Source organism: Cynocephalus volans, chromosome 6 (assembly GCF_027409185.1).
Source record: "Cynocephalus volans isolate mCynVol1 chromosome 6, mCynVol1.pri, whole genome shotgun sequence".
Classification (NCBI taxonomy): domain Eukaryota; kingdom Metazoa; phylum Chordata; class Mammalia; order Dermoptera; family Cynocephalidae; genus Cynocephalus; species Cynocephalus volans.
This window is the reverse complement of record NC_084465.1, coordinates 98,306,628-98,314,490: the sequence shown is the minus strand read 5'-3', so window position 1 is coordinate 98,314,490 and position 7,863 is coordinate 98,306,628. Positions and strand designations below refer to the sequence as shown.

General features: G+C 41.7%; 1 pseudogene; it reads right to left on the bottom strand.

Annotated features, from left to right (window-relative positions):
- Positions 1–5,488: 5,488 nt before the first annotated feature.
- Positions 5,489–6,427, bottom strand: LOC134380988 (olfactory receptor 1F1-like; annotated as a pseudogene).
- Between the last annotated feature and the right edge of the window lie 1,436 nt (positions 6,428–7,863).

Below are 7,863 nucleotides of genomic sequence, written 5' to 3'. Positions count from 1 at the left end.
TTGGAACCAGCCCAAATGTCCATCATCAGATGAGTGGATACGGAAAATGTGGTACATCTACACAATGGAATACTACTCAGCTATAAAAACAAATGAAATATTGCCATTTGCAACAACATGGATGGACCTTGAGAGAATTATATTAAGTGAAACAAGTCAGGCACAGAAAGAGAAATACCACATGTTCTCACTTATTGGTGGGAGCTAAAAATTAATATATAAATTCACACACACACACACAAATCCGGGGGGGGGGGGAGATATAACAACCACAATTACTTGAAGTTGATACGACAAGCAAACAGAAAGGACATTGTTGGGGGGGAGGGGGGAGGGAGAAGGGAGGGAGGTTTTGGTGATGGGGAGCAATAATCAGCCACAATGTATATCGACAAAATAAAATTTAAAAAAAAATTAATTAAAAAAAATAATCGAGTTTTAATATACGTACTTTTTAGTTTTTTAGTATTTTTCAACTCCTTTAAATGTCCTGGGGGAAAAGAAATAAAAAAAAAATATTAGATCATATGTGTGGGAGTACACATTTTTCTTTTTGCCTCAGGCTTTATATGGCATAGCAGTTGTGGTACAAGGTGATAGAGAGCTAAGCCAAGTCCATCACCTCCTCTAAGAAGATTTTTCATCTTTCTCTGCCCCTGAGTACCCCATCATATTGATTCATTCATATAATCATTCATTCAGGCAACTGGTAATTGTTGAGCAGTAGTACATTCCAGATACTGCTGATGAGACTGAGTCCCCGAACTCATGAAGCCAAAGCCTAGTTGGGGGTGAGGGAGACAAGGAGAAAACCACAAGATAATGGCCTGAGGGTACTGACTCCTGCTATTTATTCATTATTGATGAAACATTATACACTTTACATGAGCCAGATCCAGTGCTTAACACTTGAGTGTACAAATGTGAATAATGACCTAGTTCTTCTTTCAAGGGCCTTATAAGCTCATGATGGAAGATCTAAGAAGAATGCAAACAACAGCCCTAGCAGGCTGTGCAGGACACATGGGAAGACAAGGCAAGCAATTCTATTGGGAGGATGTATTAGTTTCCTATGTCTGTCATAACAAAGTACTAAACAAAATATTAGCTTCCTATGCCTGCCATAACAAAGTAGATGACTTTAAAAAACGGAAATGTATTGGCTCATTGTTCTGGAGGCTAGAAGTCTGGAATCAAGGTGTCAGCAAGGTTGGTTCCTTCTGAAGGCTCTGAGAGAGAATCTGTTCAGTGTATCTCTTTTAGCTTCTTGTGGCTGTCAGGAACCCTCTGATCCTTGGCTTGTAGAGGCATCACCTCAGTCTCTGCCACCATCTTCACATGTCATTCTCCCAGGGTGTCTTCTGTGTCTTCGTGTCTTTGCATGGCATTCTCCTATGTGTCTATGTGTCCAAATTTCCCTGTTCTTATAAAGACAGCAGTCATTTTAGTAGGGCCCTCCTTATCCCATATGACCTCGTCTTGATTACACCTGCAAAGACCCTATTCTAAATAATGTCACATTCATAGGTACTGGGAGTAAGGACTTGAACATATATTTTTGGGGAATACAATTCTATTCACTACAGAGGGAATAATTTTGAGGAATGATAAGGTGGTAGAATGCAGAGCACTTAGTGACTTATTGGTCATATGGAATGAGGGAGAGGGGAGGGGAATTGCAACTTGGTGAAACCATTCATTGAAATAGGCAACATAGCCAGGAGAGAAGTATATGGTGTGTTTGCGCATGTTGGAGTGGGCCGTGGTGCTGATGGTGGCCCTGGGGAGGTGATGGGTTCCATTTAGGAAATGTTGAGTGTGAACCCATGTAAGACATCCAGGTAAAGGGGTCTAGGAGTGGAACATTATGGGCCTACAGGTTAATAGGAGGTCTGACAGATATGGATTCAGAAGTCACCAGTATACAGATTTATTTAGACATGAAAGTAGATGTAATTGGTCTGGGGGAGAGTATAAAGTGAGAAGGAAGAAATCCAAGAACCCAGGAGGAACATAGGGGGTGACAGAAGAGGAGAAGGTGACAAACAGTGCAAGGAGACAGGAAACAAGCAGAGAATGGTGATGAAGAAGCTAGTGGAGTAATGAGTCTTAAAAAGAAACTAATGGTAACAATGCCAGTGCACAGAGAAAATCAAACAAAATGACTGGATAGCATCGTTGCCTTTTACAAAAATTTTCTTGCCAAATAAAATATTAAGTGATGTTTTCAATGAATGGTTGCTAATGTGGCAAATGGACTAGACACTAGTATTTTCAGGCAACATGGTGTAACTGTTACTTTTCATTGCCATAATGCTGTTGTTACTATTATCAAAATGTTGTCTTGGATTGGGCTCTCCAGAAGCACATGCTAAGGCAGAGTTTGGGATATGAGATATTTAATAGCCATCAACACCTGGGAGGATGGGGGACAAGGACACGGAAGTGAGATTGGGCAGTGGGAAAAGTGGCATGGGATGCAACCATGGGAGTTCTGGAGAGTATATGCTCCATGAGAATTGTCCTGGGCCAGGCTGAAATGTCAGGGCCTTTATTCCTCCCTGGATCAGTCAATGGATGTTTTCCCCCTGAGAGTGGCATGAACTCCAGTGAGTCCCCTCTCCGCTGTGAGGCCATCCCAGAAGAAGCTGCCAATGAGAGATTATCTGCAGACACCAAAGACAACAATACCTTCCTGCAGGGGGGGATTGGGTGGCACATCTCCATATTCACCACAAATGTTAAATAAGTTTATTGAATGACATCATTTTTTTAAAAGAAGTTTTAAAATGCAGAAAGTTGTGGAGATAATATCTTGATATTGTGCCTATGTGTGATCTTCAGTTCTCTATAATTCTTGTTTCTTCCCTCAAATTTTCTACAATGACCATGTATGATTACTCAGATCTTTAAAAGCTCCATTATAGTATTTTTAAAAATGGGTTTTGTAGAACTTTTAATAACAGAGGTAAAATCTTACAAAATGAACATTAAACCCCCCAAAGCAGAAAATTTTACATAGAATATAAACTAAGTTTGCAAATGTATAAATACAAATATATTGATTATATGTGCAAAGAAAAAAGACAATAGAAATACAAAAGCTATTGATAGAGATTTTATTGAATTATGGGTTTATTAGAAGTTTCGACTTTTTTTTTTTTGGTGGCTGGCCAATATGGGGATCCAAACCCGTGACCTTGGTGTTATAAGGCTGCACTTTAACCAACTGAGCAAATCGGCCAGCCTAGACTTTCTTCTTTATAATTTTCTGCATTTTCTAAAAATTTCTATAAAAAGGATGAATAATCAGGAAAAGTTTTTTTTTTAAGAATGAGTGTAAGGTGGAGGCAGACTCTTCTTTCCAAGAGAGGGTCTGGACTCTATTTTTTTCTCTCTATCAGAAATAGATACAGCAGGAAAGATATTAAAAGAAAACCCTGACACTTAGAACCCATTTCTATTTTTTTTTTTTTTGGTCGTTGGCTGGTACAGGGATAGAGCCCTGGGCCTTGGTGTTATCAGCACCACACTCCAACCAACTGAGCTAACTGGCCAGCCTTAGAACCCATTTCTTAAGTCACACAACTCAGATAGCACTGGAGAGAATGGACAGATACTTACCTGACAAGTTTAAACCACAAGAAAGCCCAGGTACTGAATTTTATTATTGAACAATTAGAATTTAAGCAAAGAAAGGATTAAAGGGACTACTAAGGGTAGAACATGCACAATCCCCAGGAGAACATATGACACTCATGAACCTTGGGCATGGCTGACTCCATTGGATGGGTGAGGTTTGAGATCCTTTGTCAGCAAGCGAAGATGTGGGAACTCCATGATAATAAAGGCCAGTGGGTCTGGGTGGAAATACCTGAATAAAGAAATATGACCCAATTCTTCCCCCTGCTGTCAAAGTGGTTCATGCTGGTCATCTGGAAATGTGAATAGAAGCAGATAAAGTTGTGTGAGACTGATGTCTGCTGCAATGTAGTTTACACTTGGGAATTTAATCTGCTCAAAGTTGGGATTAACCAAATAAATTATAATACACCCATATTATGAAATACCATAAAACCATCAATATCACATTTCTAGGGTATTTGATTATGGGAAATGGTAACTGGGAAAATCAGGATGCAAAATTGTAAAGATACCCTGAGGTCAACTTTGGTTAAAATTATTTTCACATATTTTTAACAGTGTTTTTACAGGTTATTCTAATTTTCTTCCTTATTTTAAAAAATCTTTTACAGTGTGTAAATATTGCATTGTGATTCCCAAAATATAACTTCTAAAGCCTCTTGCCCATTTAAGTATGTCAAATGGGAGGTTAAGCCGATGTTCATTTGTTCACTTAATTCAGTACAAGTAGGTTGTGTAAGTCATTTGTGTCAGGAGCCAAGCTCTGCACAGGGCGTCCAAAGTTCACAGTGTATGTCTGAAAGTCCCACAGTGTACATCTGAGAGTCCCGCGTGCCTTGAGGATAAAGGAGTAGGGAGAGGAAGGAGCAATAAGCAGACTAGATGGCGTCACATGTATAGTAACTCAAAGAGGAGTTTTCTGTGGAACCAAGGAGTGGGAATGCTGGTCTCAACATACAGGAATCAGCAAAGTCATCATAGAGCAGGAGGCATTGCAGCTCTATGGCTCTTGAAGGCTCAGGGAGGGTTTACTATCCAGGGAGAGGACAGGCAAAGCATCCTGCACAGACAGAACAGTAAATGTTAATCTGTGTCTTCAGAATCAAAGGCAAACCTAACACTAAATAGGCCTCCATGACGTAAGGCAGTCAAATTGGATGATGAGACACAAAAAATTATGAAGCATTCTTGAGATTCCAGGTGAGGCCCAGGAAATTAAATTACGGCAAAAGGACCAGGCTTCTGGTCCAGTGGCTATTTCACCTTTTCTTGTTTTACCCACATTAGAACTCATATTTACTCTGAGGATTTTCAGGCTCATTCTTCATGATGAGCAATGACAAAGGATATTCAAAGCAGCGTGACTGTTAGAAAGGATGTTAGAACTACCTGGGTAACTTAAAAAGGAAAAAATCCCAATGCCCAGGTCCCACCCAGAGATTCTGATTTAACTGGCTGAGGACTACTCAAGCAACAGTGTAAGCATTTTCAATGCTTCCCAAGTAATACTAACAAGCAACCAGGATTGGAAGCCACTGCTGTGGATTCTGAGAGCATTTCCAAAAGGAAAGTGCAAAAATATTTGTAACATGTAGCCTTTCTATGTGATCATGTAGAAAGGAAAAACTCAACTGTTATGTAAAAGAATTTAAAATGTAGTATTTAGAAACAAATACCTATTTAAGAGAGCAGGGTTATATTAAGTCAGAGGTCACTGATAAGTATCTACTGAAGGTATTTATTCTAACTTCCTCGATGAGACTGTGACATACAGATTGCTACATTTCAGAGTCAGCAAAGGTTACCATACCTGGGAATGATGGATAGGCCCATGTTGCTTTTATCAGGATGAACATGTCTTCCTGTTAACCATTGTTCTTAGAGCCCCTTTCAAGTCCCTGTTCCTCAGGCTGTAGATGAAGGGGTTTAGCATGGGGGTCACCACTGTCTATTCATCATGGTAGCCGCAGTGTCTTTCTCAGCTGAGTATGAGGATGAAGGGTTGAAATAGACAGTGATGGTGGTGCCATAGAAGAGGGAAACCACAGCCAGGTGGGAGCCACAGGTGGAGAAGGCTTTCCACCTTCCCCTTGTGGATGGGACCCTCAGGACAGCACAGGTGATGTGCACATAGGAAGCCAGGATGCAAACAAACGGGGTGATCATGATCAGGGCAGCCTCAGTAAGAATCATGAGCTCATGGAGCTGTGTGTCTGAGCAGGAGAGTTTAAGGAGGGGATTCACATCACAGAAGAAGTGGGGGACCACGTTGTCTGCACAGAGGAGAGTTGAGTCATCAGCAGGGTGTGTGAAGGGCAACCAGATTGGCAATGATTCACGATCCAGCGACCAGTAAGGCACAGAGCTGATCGGTCATCTTTGTTCTGTAATGTAAGGGGTGGCATATGGTGACAAAGTGGTCATAGGCCATCATAGCCAGGAGGAAACTGTCCATGCCCACAAAGACAAACACAAAATACATCTGCATGAGACACCCAGAGAAGGAGATGCTGTGACTGCCAAGTATGTGATTGGTCAGCATCTTGGGGACGGTGGTTGAGGAGAAGCAGACGTCCACAACGGACAGGTTGCTGAGGAAAAAGTACATAGGGGTGTGCAGGAGGGAGTCGGTGCTGATGGCCAGGATGATGAGCAGGTTTCCCAGGACTGTGACCAGGTACATGCTCAGGAAGAGCACGAAGAGGAGCTGCTGCAGCTGGAGCTGCCTGGAGAGTCCCAGGAGGAGGAACTCGAAGATGCTCGACTGGTTTGGCCCTTTCATGGCTCTGAGCTGGCGGAACAGAAGGCAGCAAATTCAGAAGCCTAGACATGGATGGTTAAGATGCCATCAGGCTCCAGGCAGGACCAAGCATGCAAATAACTTTATAGAGCTGCTGAAACAGGATGTGCCCACTCCACCTGCACTTCCAGATTCTAATGCTCAGTTCTAATGCTTTTCTTGCTGGACTCATTGATTCTTATTTTCTATATTTAATGTTGAAAAACTCACAGACATATACACAGCCTGACTCTACTATGTGTGTCTCTGCTTACATTTATCAGTACCCCACTCCCCCCACACCCAACACATTAGTAACTTATAAAGAGACAAGAAAACAGTTGGTTATTACTGGGTTCATCTCAATCGACCACTTATACATTTAGGGCTTTTTCTATGACTACCTGTATCTGGAAGTTGTAGGAAAGGAGGTTTCTAAAAGAACACCACATCTTAATAGACAAGTATCGATGTCTCCGTGGCTGCACCTCACCTGGAGGAGGTTGGTGCTCCTGCTGTCAAGATGTTCTCACCTCTGCACAACTGCCCAGTGCTTCTCTTTATAGCAGAGACTGGACTGTCCTAGAATGACAGGCAGGTTCTGGGTGAGGAGGAGCAGGGGTTCACGGTTTACACATGTGTGGTTCATTGGGCAATCACAGAGCAAGTGTTTACAGGAGCCTCCTTGGCCATGGGGACTAGATTCCCTCAGAGCCTCATTAGAGACAAAAAGATAATGATTGTCTCACCCACTTTGGGTCCCTTTGGACCAAATAATCATGACATAGAGTAGCATCTAAGGTTTAGGTGTAACTCTTAGGTCAAAACTTAAAAATATTAGAAATGAAGCCACCTGGATGGAGACTAATTCCAGACAAAATTCCCTGGAACTTCATGTCTCATCACCTTGGTGATCTGGCCTGTGTCCATAGGTGTGGAAATTTGGTCATTAGATTTTTTTTCTGGTTAATTGTTTTGTTCAGACCTGGGAATATTCTTGTACCTTCTGTAACACTTGCTTTCTTATGTCTGGTTATCCTCAGACAAGATTAGTGATGCTGCATCTTCTCCAATTACAGATGGGAATGTTAACAGCACATTACTGAGATGGGCTCAACCCATGGATATGTTTGGGTTAAAGGGTATCCTGAATCAAAGAGACATTGTCTCGAGAGCCCAGTATGCTGTGGTTTAAAAACACCAGGCCCTTAGAGAAGACACATTTTGGGAAGTCTCTTCAACTCACATAGTTTAACCTTTTCTTGGAATGGAACTCTGTAATGCACATAGTCACAGTGTGGCAGGGTCCCAGGATTCATGTTTATAAAACATCCATAACTCTTCACATGGCTGCTTGGATCAGAGTATTTGGAATTGGGAAGGAGGAACAGCCAGTCCCTGTCACCATGTGGGTTGGCTGGAATGCATCAGTCCATCAT